Source organism: Castor canadensis, chromosome 2 (genome assembly GCF_047511655.1).
Source record: "Castor canadensis chromosome 2, mCasCan1.hap1v2, whole genome shotgun sequence".
NCBI classification, from domain to species: domain Eukaryota; kingdom Metazoa; phylum Chordata; class Mammalia; order Rodentia; family Castoridae; genus Castor; species Castor canadensis.
In genome coordinates this window covers 5674100-5693952 of record NC_133387.1, presented here as the reverse complement: position 1 = coordinate 5693952, position 19853 = coordinate 5674100, and the positions used below count along the sequence as shown (strand labels likewise).

Sequence of the window (19853 nt, the reverse complement as noted above, 5' to 3'; positions counted from 1 at the left end):
CCTGAGCATTTGTGGGGAAGGAAAGCTCAGTCACTGACAGGACACACCTTCCCTGTGGACCGGTGTCCCCAACTCTCTGCGCTTGTGGGAAACAGGGCCATTTCACAAGGTCAGGTAAAAGCAGCAGCCGTGCTTGGCCTTGTTACTCTGGGGATTTAGATGAAGAGCTGATGGACCCAAGTACATAAATCTGGGGACGAGAACTTCTCCTTTGTAGTCTAATAAGGCCTGGCCACAGCTTGCTAACACCTGGGGCTTACAACAGCCATGAAGAACTTTTCAAGTTACCTGAACAAGAAAAGAATTGTGACCACAGAAGCCAAGACTTACTGGGCACAGCTCAGGTTCAATTTATTTATGTTATACTCTCATGGCCCTATAACCAGATAGCCAAGGGCTGGGTGGACGGGTTGAGGGTGAGGAAAATGGACCCTGTTTCTTTTGTTTCTTTCACCTCTTCCTCTTTTTTTTTTTTAATTTGACCCTAGTATCTCTTTCCATTTTTAAATTCAGAGTCACAAAATGGTTTATCTTAGAGCCTCACAATATTGCAAAACAGCCTGCCTTGCACTCACTTCTCCACTTTGCCTTCTTTGAAAACAAGGGGGAGAGGGAGGCAGAAGGCAGAACAGCATCACAGTGCTGGCTAGGTGTCCTAGGACATTGCACTGGGAAGGTCTACACTTATTCAAATGGGTTCCCACTGCCCAAAACATTTTGGAAGTCCCTTTTGAAATTAATTTAGGACCAGATTGTGAGATGCACAAAACAAAAATGTGATGTCAATGAGTTTATGATGGAATATTTGTGGAGGAAGTTAAGAACATCACCAGTACACAGCAAGGCCTATAAGTGACCCCGAAGGAGGTCTGCCAGAGGTCTCATTCTACCTCCTCCAGTCTGTGCACTTGGCCCTGACACTTCCTTACCAACGAAAAGTTGGGTCTGTTTCAGACTGAAATGCTGGCACTTTGGCTTATTGCTCTCCACGGTACAAACTGACAGCACTACCAGCTCCCTGCTTCCTGCTCTGCCTGTGTCAGCTGGGATGAGTGGGAATTGTGGATGCTGTAAGGAGGCTGGAGGTTCTGGGAAGCAGCACATGAGGCAGAAGGGGCAGGAATGGGCTCAGAGCTGTCCCCAGAGAAGGACGGTGGGAAGGAAGGAAGAGGAGGGGGAACACCTCTGGCTATAGTGCAGACCAACAGGGAGTCATCATGAAGGATGCTCAGAAAGGCTGAGGGATAGCTCAGGACTATGTTTGGCCAGCCAGGGAAAGAGCACGTCCCCAGCCCATGCACCACACACAGCCACATTCCCATGCATGTTTGGGGAACAGCTCCCCCTTTGTTCTTTGGCCCTCCACCTCAGATGAAACTTAGAAGAGGGAGGATGGGAGTAACTATCAATCCCAGTGCTTCCACTGACCCTGAGACCACCGTGTGTGCATTCTAGCACGAGACCCTCTGATCCAGGCTCTAGGAACCTACAAGGTTGCTGGGGAAGGTGCCAACACCTCAAATTTGGCCTTTACAATATCTATGGTATGTACTTAGATGTTACAGTATCTACTTTAAATGTGGGGGTCTGCCTCGTGGTGTGACCCAAACCTTCCTCCTGGGAGCCCTGAGCCCTGGCCATCACTCCTTAGGCCAGAGTTGCCGCATGTGAGAAAGGAGCCATGTGAACTTCCACACTGTCCTCCTGAATCCCACTGTGCAACTGCAGCCCTGCCTCTGCTGAAGGTCAAGGTCACCAGGCACAGGTCAAAGTGTCCTGGTGGCAGCTGTTGTGTGTGGTTCTGTGGGACCCTGGCTGTGTGCCCTAGCGAGATCATGTCCCTCATGGGGTCAGGATTGTCCCTGCAGAGTCCGGACCTGGTCCCTGAAGTAGACATAAGAAGGCCACTCCTGCTTCCTTCCCTGGATCCCTGTGTCCCTGTGTCCTTCCTCCAGGGACTGCTAGGTGCATCTGCTAGGTGCCTGTGCTGTATCTAAAGTTTGCTTCTTTGTATCCTCCCATGTTGCTGTAAGCTCCCGCCCTGCTCTGCCTTCCTCAGCCATCCTGGCTCTGGGGGAGGCCTATTGTTTCTGGGTGTGCCACACATGACAGGACCAGCAGACCTTACAGCCATGGTCCCATTCCCACCTTCTTGGCTGTGATGTAGTCCCTCTGTGGGATGGGATGTTGTGGGGACCCATGCCTGGAAGTCAGGCATCCAATAAGTCCTCTGATGCAGGGACTCCATGCAGCTCTGGGAGTGGAAAAGCAAACCCATCCCTGGAGAAGGAGTCTGTCCTTGCAAGGATGAGCTGCTGGTCTTCCACAAGGTAGATGGCTGCTCTCCTCCATATGGGGAGCTCAGCATTGGCCTCAGTTGCTCATTAATTGGAAATTCAAGGTCAGTACAAACCTGTGCTGTTGGCTTGTGTGTGGCCTCCTTCCCTGCCACTCTGACTGCTCTATTCACATGCCCATTGTGCTAGTCCCAGGGACAACCAGGGAGCTATCCTTGTGCACTGGGTTCCTCTATGGTGGGGTACTTTCTGGTGGGTGCCCACTTTGTATGTCCATCCACATACTTCTACATGGTCCTCCTTGTCTGGGACCTTTCAGTCCTTTTCCTTCCAGGTCCCTCCCCCTCTAGCTGGACCATGGGCCACTGCCCTGGATCTACGCATACTCTCAACCCAGTCTGCCTGCAGCTGTGCCCAGGGGCAGGCCTTCCCTCCCCACTGTCACTCAGGTCATCCCTGCATGTGACTATAATGCAGCTGCAAAGCATGTCCAATTACACACATGCACCCCCTTGCCCAGTGTGACTTCTGTCAATCAAACTCGAACTTTTCCCCTCCCCCTACACTGGTCATATAGGACACTCCCTCTCCCACACAGCCATAGGTATGAGCTAACCAAGCACTGCTGGAACCCTAGTGGGTGGCCTAGGTTAGGGACACGCTCAGTCATCTTCCTCCTGCCTTCTGGTTCTTCCCAGGCTCCTCTTAAATGTGCTATTTCCATCTTTTGATGACTGATGCTGGGGCCGTCCAACTTCATGACCCTGATCAAAGTGGGCATTCCAGATGCAGGGTCAACTGGTGTGCCCAGGCCTGAGAAAAAGCCAGATCCCACTCCCCTAAAAACCCTCCAGTCTGCCACACTAGGCATGGCTTCCCTTAGGCTCCCAGCGCTGACACCACGGTTCTCTCCTGGCTATGATCTCACATTGCACCTCCTCTCACCATTGTCACCAACACTGCAGTGGTTCTCCAGAAGGGGACCCCAATGGCCACCTCCAGCTATAGCAATATCACCCTCCTCCAAGACCCAGGAGTGCCCCCAGCCTCATGACTCCTTAGTGTATTCCCTGGTTCTCCCTGGCAGCACTTCCCTGTCCTGCCCAGGAGTCAGGCAGCCCAGCCTCTGACCCATATGCCTACTGTAGTGAGTTAAACTGTCCCTTACAAAGATATGGGAATGTCCTACTTAAGCCCTCAGAAGGCTCTGCTCCCCCTTGCCACTTCCCTGAACATTTATGGTCCACGCCACACCCCTGAGCACTTCTCTGTGAACAGCCTGGCCTGTTTTATGTTTCTATCTCACTTGCTCCATAAAAGGGCTTTAGACAAGGCCTACTCCTGCTGTTTGCCTAGCAGTTTGCTTCTGTTAAACTTTTTCAAAACTGACTTGATTGCCTGTCCCTGGAGCCAAGCAGTCTCAGGCCTCAGACCTCAGACCTCAGAGTCTGCTGCACAACAGGCCTCGACACGAGACATTTGGGGCCTACGGGGAGAGGCAATGAATGAGGCTTCACAGGTACAGGCCTCAAAACACCCAGCTCTCCTGGACCAGCTTCTGTTTATCTCCTCACTCCAGGAGGACATCGCACCTGCAACACTGGCTCACAGTCCCAGAAGAAACCAAGGATGAGCCCCTGTCATTTGACCAGCAATACTGTCACACGGATGAAAGCAAAATTTGTAAGAATTGAGCAGATCCTCAAATTGAAACCCACCCAAGCCCCAAATGCCTCAACTCTCAGTACAAAACCTATGCACAAGAAGGGGCCACATGATCTATTCCGGCTGTAAATCAAGGGCAATTTGCATTCAGAATTTCACAGCCACATTTAATGCCCATATGCTTCAAGCTTCAGTTTTAATTAGGGCAGAGTGGCTCATTTCCAATCAGAGCCCAGAATCACTCAGTCCTCCTGACACATGGTGGAAGTTGCCAGAATGGCTTTCTAGGGAGATGTTGGGTGTGATCGGGGCTGCCTGCAGCCAGCTGCTGCTCTCCATGAGCCCAGCATTGCTGAGCAGCCTCTGAAGGGCTCATCCCGACGCAGGAGCCTACAGTGTGTAATGACAGTCCTGGTACAGGACCTACAGGCCCTCTGCTCCAATCCCTCCTTTTCAGTGAGGGAGATCCAGGACTCATTTACGGTCACAGAGCTATGCTAAGCTACTGCTTCTGCTATTGCCAGCTTCTGCTAAACACAGTGTCCTGCCTCTTCCAGGCCAGCTGGCTCTGAGTGACATCCTTGCACCCAGCCACTGTGGATGCCACACTCTTGGGCTTCCTCATCCTGCAGTGAGCACCCATCACATGTGGTCCTTTATTTAGGTCAGTCACACCACATGGCCTCTTGACGCAAGCCAGACACTGCAAACATGAGGTGAGTGAGGCTGCTGCCTGCATAACACAGAATGCTGTTTACAGTAAACTTTTCACTAAGTAGGAGAGCACTCCTACATAACAGTAGGAAGCAGAGTAAATGCACAAAATGGCCATATAGTTGTGTTGGTCTGCTTTATGCTACTATAACAAAATACTTGAGATTTTGTTATAAAGAGAAGAAATGTTTATGGCTAATAGTTTTGGAAGTGCTCTATTGCTGCTAGGTCTCTGGTGAGGCAGTTCACCATGGTGGGAGTAAGTGTAAGACAGCAAGGAGGGGACCAGGACCCCACTATCCTATTCGAGGACACACCCAGTGACCTGAAGACCTCCCACTAGACCTCACCTCTTGAAGTTCCCACAACCTCCAGATAGTACCATGAGCTGGGGATGGAGTCTTTAACACATGGGGCTTTAGGGGACATTTATCCAAACCACAGCCATAGTCACTGTCATTATCCAGTGTCTTGCACTCTCCATAATCGCACAAGCCACACAGTTATGTAAAGGGCAGTGCAACGGCCCCTTCCCAGTCATGTGATTGATGCATTGAGCTTGGACACAGTGACCCCTCCCGTGTCACGGGAATTTTTTGGCTTCATTATAATCGATGGTTAATTGTGTCTCTCACCCATATTTTAATGGCTCCATTATATCTCTGCCTCTTCTTGTACACAATCTCACATACTTTTTCTTATACAAATCACACATATTATTTGTAACTCTTCAGTTAGGATCACAATCAGTGGTTAAGATGCAGAGGGTTGCCGGGTATGGTGGCTCATAGCTGTAATCCCAGCTACATGGGAGGCATATGTAGGAGGATCACAGTCCAATGCAGCCCCAGGCGAAAACTGTCTGAGAAATAACTAAAGGAAAAAGAGTCAGGGGCCATGGTTCAAATGGTATAGCACATGTCTAGCAAGTCTGAGGCCCTGAGTTCAAACCCCAGTAGCATTAAAATAAAATAAATTGGTGAGGGTCATTGAAGAAAGATACTGTAGGTAAAATAAGCTGGTGTTTTCACTTTAGTTTTGCTCTCTTCTTGGTTTTAATGACACAGCTTACACCAAGACAATTAATTATTCAGTCAAACAGCACTTATTGACCCTGTCACTTCTATGTGGCCAGCATTTACATACCATGTTTCTGTCCTATAACAAGTACCTGAAGTAATCAAATTATTAAAAGAAAAAGTTTATTTTGGCTTCCAGTTTAGGATGTTTCAGCCCATGATGGTGGGGTTACCCTTTGCTTTAGGGACTCAGGTAGGATGCTGGACAGCAATGGTGGGGAAATGCGGCTGGGCAAAATGCTCACCTTGAGGCCAGGGAGCAAGAGAGAAAAGGAGCTGGCTTCCACAATCCCTTCAGGGGCACACCCTCAATGACCTGAAAACCTCCCATCAGGCGCCGCAGTCCCCTCAGGGGCACACCCCAGTGTCATGAAGACTTCCCATCAGGGAAGTCTCTAAACTCCTCATCCCCCTCAGCTGCTTACTGCCCTCTTTCCCTGCTCACTGTTACAATGAAACTCCTACGAGTGCAGTCAAGCCTTCTTGTCTCTCATTTCTCTCCAGAGCCTACTCCAGCCAGGCTTGCCCAACAGCATTCACTGAGATGCTCTGCCCGCCTTGTTCCTAAGACCACTGCTCAGTGCTCAGTCCTTGTCTCGTTGGGTCCAAGCAGCCCTGGTTCATTGGTCTCAGCTTTGTTCTTAAAGCACTCTCTTTGCTTGGCTTCCTGCTGTCCCTGGCAACTGCTATAACGATGACTCTGATCTGGCTTCTCCTCAGAGCACCAGGCTTCCATATCCAAACACCTCCTTGACATCTCGCTTGGGCATCTGCCTGCTGGACACCCAGATGCAATTCCGATCCCACCAAAGCCCTTCTGTCCATGGTCTTCCCCGTCACCGTCACCGAGGCCTCCCTGTTACTCACACCAAGCCCAGGCGTCTGATTGCATTCTCTCTTCATGCCCACTTCTACCCAGTGATAACCCAAAGAGATCTGTAATTAGAGTGCCCACAGCCACCCTTCCTCCTGCCTCAATGGCAGCATCATCAGTCACCTGGTAACCAGTTTCTGTATCCACACTCTCCCTGCCCTGTGATCGATTCCCAAATGACAGTTGGAATGTTCCTCCGCCACCCTCCCCCAAGAGTTCCCCACTACAGCTTTATGAGCTGCTCTCCACCCTCTCTAACCTCGTCTTCCTCCACTCCTCCTTGCCTCCACACCAGCACCTGTTGCTACAACATGCCAGACTTCCTTCTGCCCCAGGGCATTTGCAGTGGTGAGTCTATCTGCCTGGAACATTGTTTTTCTAACTACCTGGATGATTGGCTTTCCTCCTTCTTTCTCCCCTCAAAGATCTCCTCTCAGTGATTCCTTCCCAGACCACTATTTAAAAATAGAAACGATTTGCTGTTGTTCTTTTGGCTTGCATTAGGATGCAAAAGAAAAGAATCCCCCTGCTTTCTGTCTTTGTGGCAGCCCAAATTGAAAATAGGGAATACGTAAAAAAAAAAAAAATGCCAGGTATAGTGGCACATGTTTGTAGTCCCAGCTTATTGAAGGCTAAGTGGGAGGATCATTTGAAACCAGGAGTTGGCCTAAGCAACACGGTAAGACTCTGTTTAAGAAAGAATCCAAAAGAAAAGGGAAAAAGCATAAAAGTAGAAATCCCTTTCCTGCCACCTCCTGTCTGTCCTCTGCTTATTTTTCTCTGTGGCACCTGTCACCTCCTAACACACTATAGAACTCACTTACACATTGTGTCTGCTGTCTGCTCCACAGTAGATTAAAGCCCAGTGAGGGCAGAAATGTGTGTTTTGTCCAGTGCTTCAGAATCTCATACAGTGCCTGGCACTCAGCAGGTAGTTGGTGAATGTTTGTTGAATGAATGAAAGTGGTGCAGCCCAAGAGCTAGTGGGAGTCATGCACCTGTGATTGCTGGCGCTCAGGGCTGACATTTACTGTCAAGACTGTACCACAAGAGAGACTTGAACTGAGTGTTGCAGGAAAAATAAGGCTATGTATGGGATAATCTCTGAGACTTGTGAAATATAAGAACCATTTCATCAGAGCCTATCTCAGGTAGAGGGATGGATAACCTCTAGAGAAGCCAAATTCAAGGTTGGGTCAGGGAGCTAGGGTTTGCCGTCAAGCTCAGAGGGGTGGGGCATGGGGTTCTCGGTGTCTGGGCACAGCAGCAAATTACTTTGGTGGCAAAGTCCCTCCATGTTTTCCTTTGGCCCCAGTCAGGGAGACAGGGAGTGCTTTGCACTGAGGGCTACAAATCTTGTTCCCTGCCTGCTGTGGTGTCTCACATACCTGTCTAAGCGAACTCTTTGGTAGGAAAGAGACAGGGCCGTGCAGACCAACAGTCACTGCCCAGGCAGTTACTCCTGTCCCCAGCTGCCTGGTAATTGTGCGTCACCATGGTGACCACTCCACTCTAGCAGAGGCTGACTCTGAGACCATTGCACACAGACATGTTGTCTGCACTTTTCAATGTCAGTCTGAAATGTGGAAGCCACAAGCTTTGGGCTCAGGATCCCAAGTTGAAAGCCACAGCTCCACCTTCAGGACAGCGAGAGCTGGGGTGCATTCACACCCTGGCTCAAACCCCTCTCCAACGTACTGATGTATTCGGTTGCTCCCATCACTCCGGCCTAATCTCAGGTATGAATCCATCATGCTTTTGCCAAATTCACTTACTCAGAATTTTTTAAATGCCCTGGGGAGGGCATAAAACAAAGAAATTGGTGGGGGGAGGTGAAGCAAGCAGAATAGTCTGGAAATTGCAGCCAGTTTGGTTTGGTCTGGGACACATGGAAACAGGCAGATTAAGGAGGAAAGACTGTGGGTCCTGCAGACCATGGGGTTGGCTCTTAGCAGTGGGACTTTGGGTGAGTCCCTTGGCCACCTGGCCTTGGCTCCCTGGTCTGTCAAGTGGAGAAAGTGGTATTGCCTTGCCAATCTCACCCAGAACCGATTGAGGCCAAGGGTGAGGAAGCCTCAAGTACAGAGGCAGAGGGTAGGTGCTCCAAACACAGCAGCTTAGGGGAGGTAGAAATGAACTCCTACTCCATATAAGAAGTCTCAGTCTGTCTAGCGAGTGGTAAGGAGGCAGGAAAGATTTAATGTTGGGGTCCACTGGGGCCATTACGAATCCCACTTCACAGATGACAAAATTCAGGCACAGAAAGGTTAAAACCAGAGTTCTAGGCCCCAGGCCAAACTCCAGAGGTTCCACATGTCAAGTTCGGCCTCTCACCCCAGCATGCCAAATAAAGAGAGCAGTAGTGGTGAAGGACAGAGTAAGAGGTTTATATTACACGGCCTGGGCCACACCATGGGCAGAGGCAAAGTAAGCACTCAGCCTATCTTCAGCCATGAGTTTTAGGTTTAAATAAAGGACAAATTGGGACTGGAGAGAGAGGTATGCGCAATTATTAGATAGTCCCAGGTAACGTGTGTCCTGGTTGACCATTATGGGGGGTACAGTTCTGGAGAAGTTGTTACCGCTGTCATCACTTGAAGGGAGACTCCGGTCAAGATAAGCAAGTCATGGTTGCCTGGTGGTGGTCTGTCCTTTGGAGGCTCTGCTGTTCCCTCTTGGGGGCAGTTTTCTCCACTCCTTCTTAGAGAGATGTTATCGATCAGTCCTGTCCTTCTTGGATTCCAAGGTGGCTACAAGGTGAATGGTTCAGAGCAAAGACAGACACAAAATGGAGACAAAAGATGCCATGCTCTTCTCCTGCTTTTAGTTAATTCATGGGCCTGAGTAAGGAGCCAGTGCTTGTTAGCAAAAGCAGTTTCTAAGTACAAGATTAACAATTTGCTCAAGGCCACACTATTAGTAGTGGGCAGAGCTGGATTTGAACTCCAGCTCCAAACTTCTGCAGTGTTATTCTTCCTCCAGCTGAAACGGGTTTTGTCAGACAGACACAATTTTGCTTGTTTAGAATTTTATCTAAGAAATGCCAACACCAGTGGGAGAAGATAAGCCAGGCTTTAGAGTCTGGACAAGAACACACCTCACTCACTCTCCAAAGGCCTAGCCTCAGCCTCCCAAGTGCTAGGATTATAGGCTTATGCCTTTTTTTTTTGGCAGTACTGGATTTGAATTTCTGGCCTCATACTTGCTAAGCAGGTGCTCTACCACTTGAGCCACTCCACCAGTCCTTTTTTATGATAGGTTTTTTTCGAGATATGGTCGCAAACTATTTGCCCTGGGCTGGCTTTGAACCTCAATCCTCCTGATCTCTGTCTCCTGAGTATCCTGGATCACAGGAGTGAGCCACCAGTGCCTGGAGCAATTGCTCTTCTTATATAGCAATAACCAGCTAGACAAGTAAAAGGAAGAAAGATGCAGCTCATGAAAACAAGGCAGAAGTGCAGCTCCACTGAAGAAAACAATGGCACTTCTGCCTGAGGCATGAAGAAAGCCAGAGTGAAAAGAGGGTAGTCACGCTTTCACCTTGCCCCCTAAGTACCGTCTAGAGGGAATGAAGCGAATCACTATATACCCACAGGGTTTTTAAAAAGTTGTGTATGTTCTTTCAAACTTCTCCAAACAATCATATAGGGGAAAGTCATTGATGGTTTAGGGAGAAGCCATTGATGGTCTGGGGAGAAGCCACTGATGGTTTAGGGAGAAGCCATTGATGGTTCAGGTGAGAAGCGTGTCATGAGGGGACTTTCTTTGGCAGATGACATGTAACGCACAGCGATGCTGCATGAGGCAGCAAAGGCTGATCAGTGAAACCCCAAATAATCACGTAATAAGTGAGCACTGGGACATTTCAAACCATGAACAATTACTTATGTAATTCATAAGACATGGAACAGTGTGGCTAGCATATAAAATTTAATATACAAATGTCATGTGTGTAGATAGACACATATATGTGGTCAAGACAGCCCTGGCCAGACATGGTGGCTCACACCTGTAATCCCAGCTACTTAGGAAGCAGAAATCAGGAAGATTGAGGTTCAAACCAGCCTACTTAGTGAGATTCCCCATCTCACTCATTGGGTGTGGTGGCATGGGCCTGTCATCCCAGCTACCAGAGAGGCCATAGGTAAGAGGATCGTGGTCCAAGGCTGGCCCTGGGCAAAAATTCAAGACTCTATGCAAAAAAACCCCAAAACTCTGGCTGTTGTCCCTAAGCTGCTTTTGCAGGCTAACACTGCATCTCCTAAGGAGATGGGAGGAAAGACATGAAACTCTGGGCCCAGGAGACAGAGATGCCCTGCAGGAACTCATCCTCTTTTCTCCAGGGAGATTCACCTGCAGAAAGGACGATGGCAAAGTCACTGTCACCTCTCTGTGAGCAGCCTCCCTCCTCTGGGAAGGGTCTGCATCTTAACTGAGTGCATGATGAAGACCCTGTTGTAATGCAGTACAGATGTGTCGGGGGGTGGGGGTGGGGGAAGACTTCCAGAGTGCTGCACACTGCAAGCCCTAAGGCAGGTAGCCATCCAGGTCTGCAAAATGCCCTATTTTTCAGAAAGAATTTCAAATACACACTTCTCAGCACTGGCCCCTACTGTTTTAGCTGATTCAGGCAAACCTGTTAGAACAATTCTGAGTAATGGCCGGCCTTCCCCTGGACACTTGCAGAATGCCTTGCTGGTAGCAGATTGCTGGTCCCAGTATTTAGCACTTTAAACACTGTGGCACTGAGTCGTGTGTCAACAGTTGTAAAATGCAGGAGCTCTTAGCCTTGAAAAGTCCAGAGACATGACAAGGACATACGCACCTAAAGAATCACTCAAGAAGATGATGCAACAGATTAATAACAGCCTTTGTCCCATTTTTAACTCTCTATTCAATTTTTTAACCTATTTAACCCATTAAGCTATCTGTACATGCAATTATGATAAAGACTAAAGAAGCATCCTACAACACCTCAGTTTCCCACTTCTGGCCTCCTACCTCCCAGGTCTCAGATGGCTCACAGCCATGTCACCTGCAGACAGCTGCCTTTGACCCTGCTGTCCTGAACTGCCTCATGACCACAGCACTGCAGGGTCTCCACCATGAGGGAAGAGCAGCAGTCTCCCAAGGATGGAAACCTGATGTCAGCCATTCCAACATCAGCTGGGCTGAGTCAGAAAACTAGGTTTCCTCACTAAAGTGATGAGTCAAATCACTGACAGGAATCAAGCCTTTAAAGAATTCTAACTATGGAGTTAAGCACTTACCCAGCTGGGGAGGTAAGGATGTTGCTGGATTGCTTTGTTTTGTTTTGGTTTTTAAACTGAGCCTTTTTTAAGTTCCTGAAAATTCACTATGTAGGCAGTGTGGCCTCATTTCCCAACCTGGAGACTGGGTGCAAGGATTACGCTACTGGAAAACCCCAACCCCTTATTTCTCTATCTCAAATTCAGCCCCCATGAGTGAATATTGGTGGCTTCCAAAGAAGAGGAAGAGACCAAAAGGGACACACACTCACTCCTTCTCCCCACATGATGCCTGCAGCACCTCAGAATGCTGTCAGCAAGAAGGCCATCATCAGACAGCCTCTCGGCCCAGGACCAGGACCAGAACTGTGAGCCAACATAAACGTCTTTCCTTTAAATTCACCCTGTCTGTGGTCTTTCATCTTTAGCAACAGTGAACAGGCCAATACAATTGTCCATCTGTCTGTCTTGAGTTCACAGAGAATCTCTAATACAGGTTGAGAGCAGGGTTTTAGTAATCGTTTCTGTACTCCCTCAGTGTCTTCTTCACAATTTCAGTGTTACAATTAACTATTTAATTTTCACCCCCAGTCCACCTGTTGAATTGTTTAAAGTTCTTTCTATTGCAGATTTCTTAGAAAGAAGTTAAGGACCCAGATGCAGTGGTACACACCTGTAATCCCAGCTCCTTGGGAAGCTGAGGTAGGAGGATTACAAGTTTGAAGCCAGCCTGGAGTATATAGCAAGTTGAGGCCAGTGTTGGCAACTTAGTGAAAGCCTGTCTTAAAATAATTTTTTTTAGGAGTAGAGTTTGAACTTAGGGCTTCACACTTGCAAAGTAGGCGCTCTACTGCTTGAGCTACACCTCCAGTCCATTTGGCTCTGGTTATTTTGGAGATGGGGGGGGGTCTCATGAACTATTTGCCTGGGCTGGCCTCAAACTTGATCCTCCTGATCTTAGCCTCCTATGTTGCTAGGATTATAGGCATGAGCTACTGGTGCCCAGCTAAAATAATTTTTTTAAGGATTGGGTATATAGCTCAGTGGTAGAGCACTTGCCTAGTATGTGCAGAGTTCTGGGTTCAATCCCCAGTATTGAAAAAAAAAGTTAAGGGAACAATTTTTCCCATGTTCTTCCATGTTGGGTGTTCAGGTCAGTGATAGAGTGCTTGCTTAGCACACGAGGCCCTGACTTCAATCCCCAGCACCAAAAAAATGTGTGCTATTTATACCTAAAGGTATTTTTGGTGGGTATAAAGTCCCTGGTTCCCTCTTTCCCCATAAGGACCTCAAATATGTGGCCCTTGTGCTGCAGTGTTTCTGCTGAGAAGTCCTATGATGACCAGAGCTCCTTAGAGGCCATTTTCTCATTTTTTTTCTGGACGCTAAAAGGTTAATTTTATTTCTCCATAAAGTCCATAGACTTTGGTGTCAATCTTTTTTTTTATTGTTTTATTATTCATATGTGCATACAGGCTTGGGTCATTTCTCCCCCCTGCCCCCACCCCCTCCCTTACCACCCACTCCGCCCCCTCCCTCTCCCCCCCACCCCCTCAATACCCAGCATAAACTATTTTGTCCTTATTTCTAATTTTGTTGAAGAGAGAGTATAAGCAATAATAGGAAGGAACAAGGGTTTTTGCTGGTTGAGATAAGGATAGCTATACAGGGAGTTGACTCACATTAATTTCCTGTGCATGTGTGTTACCTTCTAGGTTAATTCTTTTTGATCTAACCTTAGTTCCTGGTCCCCTTTTCCTGTTGGCCTCAGTTGCTTTTAAGGTATCTGCTTTAGTTTCTCTGTGTTAAAGGCAACAAATGCTAGCTAATTTTTTAGGTGTCTTACCTATCCTCACCCCTTCCTTGTGTGCTCTCGCTTTTATCATGTGCTCAGAGTCCAATCCCCTTGTTGTATTTGCCCTTGATCTAATGTCCACATATGAGGGAGAACATACGATTTTTGGTCTTTTGGGCCAGGCTAACCTCACTCAGAATGATGTTGTCCAATTCCATCCATTTACCAGCGAATGATAACATTTCGTTCTTCTTCATGGCTGCATAAAATTCCATTGTGTATAGATACCACATTTTCTTAATCTTTAGGGGTCAATATTCCCAGGCATTCTCTTCCAACATGTGATTTTAGATCTCTGCTCTTTCAGAAATGTTTCCTGAGCCACAGTTCTACCCCTGCTTTGGTGTTCTTCAGGACTACTGTTGTTGCATCTTCTTGTCTGTCACCATGATTTGTCACATTCCTGAATCCTTTTATACTTTTCTCTTGGTCCCTTTTGAATTTCTAATTTCCTCCCTCTTTTCCCTTCTATTTTTCTTTCTATTTAACTTTGTTCCTGTATCCCTTATAATTTAACCATCATTTCTAAGACAGTTGTTTCTAGTTCTTTTTTATTTCTGTCAAGTTGTTTCTGAGATTTTATAATTTTAATTTATGTTGTTCTTTTGTATCTTCTGTCATTTTCTTTAAAAATACATTCTGGGTTGGGCACTAGTAGCTCTTACCTATAATTCTAGCTACTGGGGAGGCTGAGATTGGGAGGATCAAAGTTCAAAGTAATCCACTCCCCTCAAGTATGGGAAGGACCTGTGAATATGAAAGAATATTAAATTACACGATCAGATTACATCAAGTATCAAGGTAGGGGGGGACGGTCGTAAATGTAATTAAGGTCTCTGATCAGTTGGCTTTAAGTTAATCAAGAGAGTCTGGGTTGGCCTGATCTAATTAGGTGGGCCCTTTGAGAGTTCAGTGATCAGAGAGAGAATGACAGGGAGGTTCAAAGCTGGCTATTTTGAGCCACTGCCTGCCATGGAGAAGGATGACTGGGCTACCTCCAGGAGCCCAAGGTCTTGGTTCTACAATCACGGGACTCGGATCCTTCCAAGAGAGCCCAGAGCTGCAGATGAGATCAGCGCCCCAGCCAATGCCTTAGTTTCAGCATTGGGAGACCAAGAGCAGAGAGCAAGGTCACCTGTGCCTGAACTCCAGACCCATAGAAATGGCAAGATGAACAACGTTGTGGTAAGGAGCTAAGTTTGTGGGGATTTGTCAGCAGGTATAGAAACAGACCCACACATGGTGGGCTCGGGCCCTTCCAGTGTGCCCACATCATTTGGAGGGTGTCATTCTACTCCCTGTCTTCTTTTCCTGCGTGGTGGCTTTGTATGAGATTTGGCCTTGCAGATCCTTTGTTGTCTCATTTAAAGTGAATTTTCCTGACTTTTTTCAGAAGGCCTGGCCTTCTTTTTTTTAACTCAACAGAGCCCCTTCTGTTGTTTCTTGGAGATCTACTGGCATGCATCCCTGCTTTGATTGGGGCGTTCTGTTTCCTTCACTTCTGCAGTGCTGCTCTGCTCAGTGTTGACTTCCCCTCAGTGTGGGGCTTATCTGGGTTTTATGTTTTCCCTGTCACTGACCTGTCTGCTCTCACCTGGGGTCTTGGGAAGATCCAAAGGCCACACTGTTGCCACCACTCTGCAGCTCCCAGAGTCTCCCAGCATAGCTTTTCTATGACTTGAAAAAACTTAATCCCTAGAGAAGGTAATAGCTAGCAAGTGGGGAAACGAGCTTTTGAACCTGGTCCTAATTTCAGAGCATTTATTATTTCTCCACTATGTTTTGTTACGTAGCTGCTTTTGCTATAGCAATTTCTGGCTTTAAATCTTAAACTGGCTTACAACTGTAATCCTAGCTACTCAGGAGGCAGAGATCAGGAAGATCATAGTTCGAAGCCAGCCAGGGCAAATAGTTTGCAAGACCCTATCTCAAAAAAACCATCACAAAAAAGGGCTGGTGGAGTGGCTCATAGTGAAGGCCCTGAGTTCAAGCCCCAGTACCACACACATACACACACACACACAAATTGGTCTCCATCACCTAAACCACTGGGTCTGAAGCCTTCTAGCATCAGCGCCCCACCTACCTCTCCAGTCCTGCTTCCTCAGCTTCCTCAGACACCCCCTGGCCTGGCCCCAAAAGGACATTTTCATTCCTTTTCTAACCTTTTACCTAAAGCTCCTCCTTTACCTCTCTTTTAGGGACCAACTCAAAGTCCCCTGTCTACCCTATTACTAGTTGATAATTTTTGGTTTTTACTCATGACTGGTGGTGGCAGGAATATTTTGGGGCATGAAGTTGTGTTTTTCTATACCTGTCTGTATTAGTTTCTGGGGGTTGTTGTAAAAAAAAACAAGTCACATCAGGAAGTTATTGTCCCATAGTTGTGAGACTGGAAATTTAACACTGAGGCATGGTAGGGCCGTGCTCCCTCTAAAACCTGTAATTAGCCTCTCCTTGCCTGTCGCAGCTTATGGGTCTTGTCGCCAATACTTGACAGCCCTCAGTTTGTAGCTGCATCACTGTGGTCCTCCATTGTCACATGGCATGCTCTCCTGGTGTGTCCCTGTCTTCATCCGGCCATCTTCTAAGGACACTGGTCATACTGGACCAAGGGCCCACCTTCCTCCAGGATGGTCTCATCTGAATTGATTACATCTGCAATGGCACTATTTCCTAATAGGAAGCAAAGGACATTACACGTCCTCTAAGAGGGCTTTCCTCCCCATTCCCTCCTCCTGTTGCAGCAGGCAGTGTGTCTTTTAACTTTTTGCTTCAGGAAGGAACAGGATATCCAGCAAGCCCTTTTGGCTTTTTCTGTTTTCTAGATACCTGAAGACAACTGAAGTGTGGACACAGTGCTTTGGCCAGAAGCAGGGAGCAGGAGAGGCTTTGAGAAATGTGTTTCTTCCAGCAGCATGACCAGGAGGCAGCCAGGTCCCAGAGAGGGGTGGTTGAGCTGCACAGCCATGCTCATGGCAGTCCTGTCCTGTGCCTCATAGGCTCCCTGGCCCCTGATGCAGCCAGGAAGCCACAGAGAGCTGATGGCCCACAGGGCCGCCCACCTGCCACCAAGCACGTCCCATGCCATTGTAGCACCGCTGTCCCCGGAGCAAGGGCCTGGGCTTCATAGTTTATTGAGGAAAGTCAGGACTCCAAAGGAGACCCAAGTTCCATCTTGCAGGCCAGGCAATAATCCACCTCAGGACCTCCTTCCTAAGTCGTGGAGATAACCAGCCAAGAGCTTCCTGTAGACCCAGAGGGCAGGAGGTGGCTGCTGTGCCCAGATGTGTAAGGGTCCCATAACTCACAGCAGCTTTCTTCCTCCTCCCTGCATCCAGCCTCTCCACTCTAGCACTTGGCCTCAGTTTCCCAGTCTGTCAAATGGAGATGGCAAAGTCTTATCTAAAAGTGTTGTTTTAAGATTACACAAATGCATATGAAGATAATCTGCATATTCTAAAGAACTGAAAAAATCACAACCATTATTATCCAAGGAGTTGCTCAGTTAGCTTTTGCCATGGATATACACTGGTAGCTTGAGTTAAGGAGCTCATTAAACAGGAGAGCTGCAATCCACCAGGTCTCTTGGAATATGATGGACAGGAATGCAACATCCCTCACAGGGTGGTAGCTAGATGCTGTTTCAGTTCTTCACATAGCATTCCACAGGAGCCTGTTTCTCTCCTAGACCTGCACTTACTGAGGTTCCCCCTGTGACAGTAGGATTCATTTAACAGTCCTTCATTTGGTAGACTGGCCTTACCCCAAATGGAATTACGAGCTTATAATTTGGAATGCTTGCACATTCCTCAGATCCTGGACCAATTTAAATCAAGATGACTTTGGGAATCTGTCCCCAGGTGCCTCTGACAGACAGTTCTCAGCTGATCCCATCTGTTGTCCTACTTGCTGTGACACATCCCCCTCTCACAGAAACACCATGATATTTTTTTCTGGGCCATCCCTCCCTGGCAGGCATCTGGCTCAGGACTCTATTGGACACATGGGGACTGAACATGCAGCCACAGCCCAATCCCCACTCTCTCCCGCCTCTCACACTCTCTTGGGTTTGATGCTCAGCTGGTTGGGCAGTGAGTGCACTCTAGGGACATGGACACCCAGTGTGGGCTTGCATGCTGGACATCTGAAGGTTCATCAGCTCATCCAACCAACAGTAAGACAAGAAAATTGCCTCCTGCAGACAAGATCTGTGCTAGGGATCTAAAGAGACATTGTCTTCCCTCAAACTTAAGTCATAATTGTACCCTTATTTCACATACAGCCCAGGAAAACATTCAAATGGTTAAACTGTGACACCTGTGCAGTCTGATATTAGAGTTGTTAAAAGTACTGAAAGATGTGTGTTTTAGAATTGGTGAAATACATGCAAGGCACTGCATCCTTTGAAAGAGCTATAATGTCCCTGGGAAGAAAACACACACACACAACACACACACACAGTTCAGCCTCTATTGGACTCTCACAGGAACAGTGGGGATTCGGGTGCATTAAGGGTTGCCATGGGGAAGTGGTTGTTGCTGGCTGGATCTTGAGGTGCAGAATGGACCAATATCACGCTGGCAGAGTTCAGGAGGGTCATTGAGAAGAGAGGGAAAGTGCAAACACAGGCAAAGCAAGTTGTGCAAAAGGTAGACACGCGTGCCAGGTGAGAAACAGGAAATGACAGGGTAGGAAAGGCAATCTGACTTCCTACCTATAGAATTCTCATTTTATTCTTTCATCAATGGGGAGCCACAGAGAGTTTTAGAGTGGGGAAGCCATACCAAGCAGCCAATCGGAATATCAATCTGGGATGACATGTTGAACATATGGAAGGAATGGGTTGTGGACAGGGAACCTGTTTGAGAGATAACATCAAGTTTGCAGCAAAGAGTGGGAGTGTGAAATGAAAAGGAAGGGATGACAGGAAACTTACATGGGAAAAATTAACAGGCGGTACGTGTTCAGGAGGAGGAAGGCATCCAGACAACTTCCAAACATTTGAGTGAGGACAGTGCAGCTACAGTGCCAGCAGTAAGGGACCAGAGCCTTTGTGACAGTCATGAGACCCTCTTTCCCACCCCACACCTTCAGGAGAGCTACAGAAGTCAGCCTTGCACCCCTGGGTAATGCGGCCCAGGCTCTCAGGCTGGTGGCACATCATACTTGCTGTGGCTCCTCTCCTCTAACGTAGCTCCTGCAATGCTGACATCTTCAATGACGCTGAGATGGGGAAGGAACGCACATCCTATCATCATACCAAACCACCTCATTTGGTTTCGCAACATCACGGTGTGGCAAAGCAAGTGAAGTTTTACTCTATGTGCATCAAGAAATCAGACGACCTTTATTAAAACCGCGTAAGTCAGCAGCAAAACCTGGGAATCGTTCCAAGGTTCCGTGGCTCCACACCTGTATCTCTGTATGTGTTTGCTCTAGACCTTGCTACCTTGGAAAAAGAGAACAAAGTGCTGTGTAAACATCCATGGGGCACCTTGTAAATTCTACCTACCAATCCTACTTCTCTGCCCAGCCCAGGGGGATGCTCTGCTCATTGGGGAAGGGTTCTCCCTGTGGAGTTGTGCGTGCATCTGCGGTGCTGGTGGAAGTATGCAGCAGGCTGTGGGCAGTTGGCCACCACTCATGGCAGTCATGCCCTTGACTGTGCATGACCCCGAGGTCTTTCGCAACCATGAGACTCAAAGGATACACTACTTCTTGAGGCCAAGGTCCAGGGAGACGGGTGCAAGTTGTTCTTTCCTCTGTGTCTCAGGTGTACCTGCACCTGTCCTCAAGGGGGACATCTGGCTCCACGGAATGCCTTTCTAATGGGCTCTGAGGTTTGTCCATTAGTGAAGAGATGAATTTTTGAAAGCCTTCTGTTTATCAGCATCCAGGCCCTGTCCTAGACGGTGGAAATGCATCTCCAGAAAACATTCCAGGTGAGGGAGAGAGCCTGAGGCAAGTAGATAAACAAAGGTGGTTTGGGACACAAACAGGATGTGAGTGGGTGTGTAGTGGCACAGCACAGCTGCACTGATCAGGAAGGGCCAGTCTGAAGATGTGGGGGTGATGAGGAGGGACCAGAGTGACCTGGAGCAAGCACTGGAAGCAGAA

At 47.9% G+C, this 19853-nt stretch overlaps 1 protein-coding gene and 1 pseudogene across 3 annotated transcripts in view; both read left to right on the top strand.

Moving 5' to 3' along the window:
- Galntl5 (polypeptide N-acetylgalactosaminyltransferase like 5) overlaps nt 1-19853 on the top strand; it is a 108814-nt gene that overhangs the window by 10336 nt on the left and 78625 nt on the right. Inside the window, exons 3-4 of one of the 3 annotated variants that reach the window (XR_012443303.1) lie at nt 12086-12246; nt 16562-19851. The exons of the other annotated variants lie outside the window; for them this stretch is intronic. The gene's annotated coding sequence lies outside the window, so the exon portion shown is untranslated. Of the gene's footprint in view, nt 1-12085; nt 12247-16561; nt 19852-19853 lie in introns of those variants that run through there. 3 annotated transcript variants of the gene reach the window in all.
- LOC141421094 (small nucleolar RNA SNORA31) lies at nt 7085-7204 on the top strand (annotated as a pseudogene).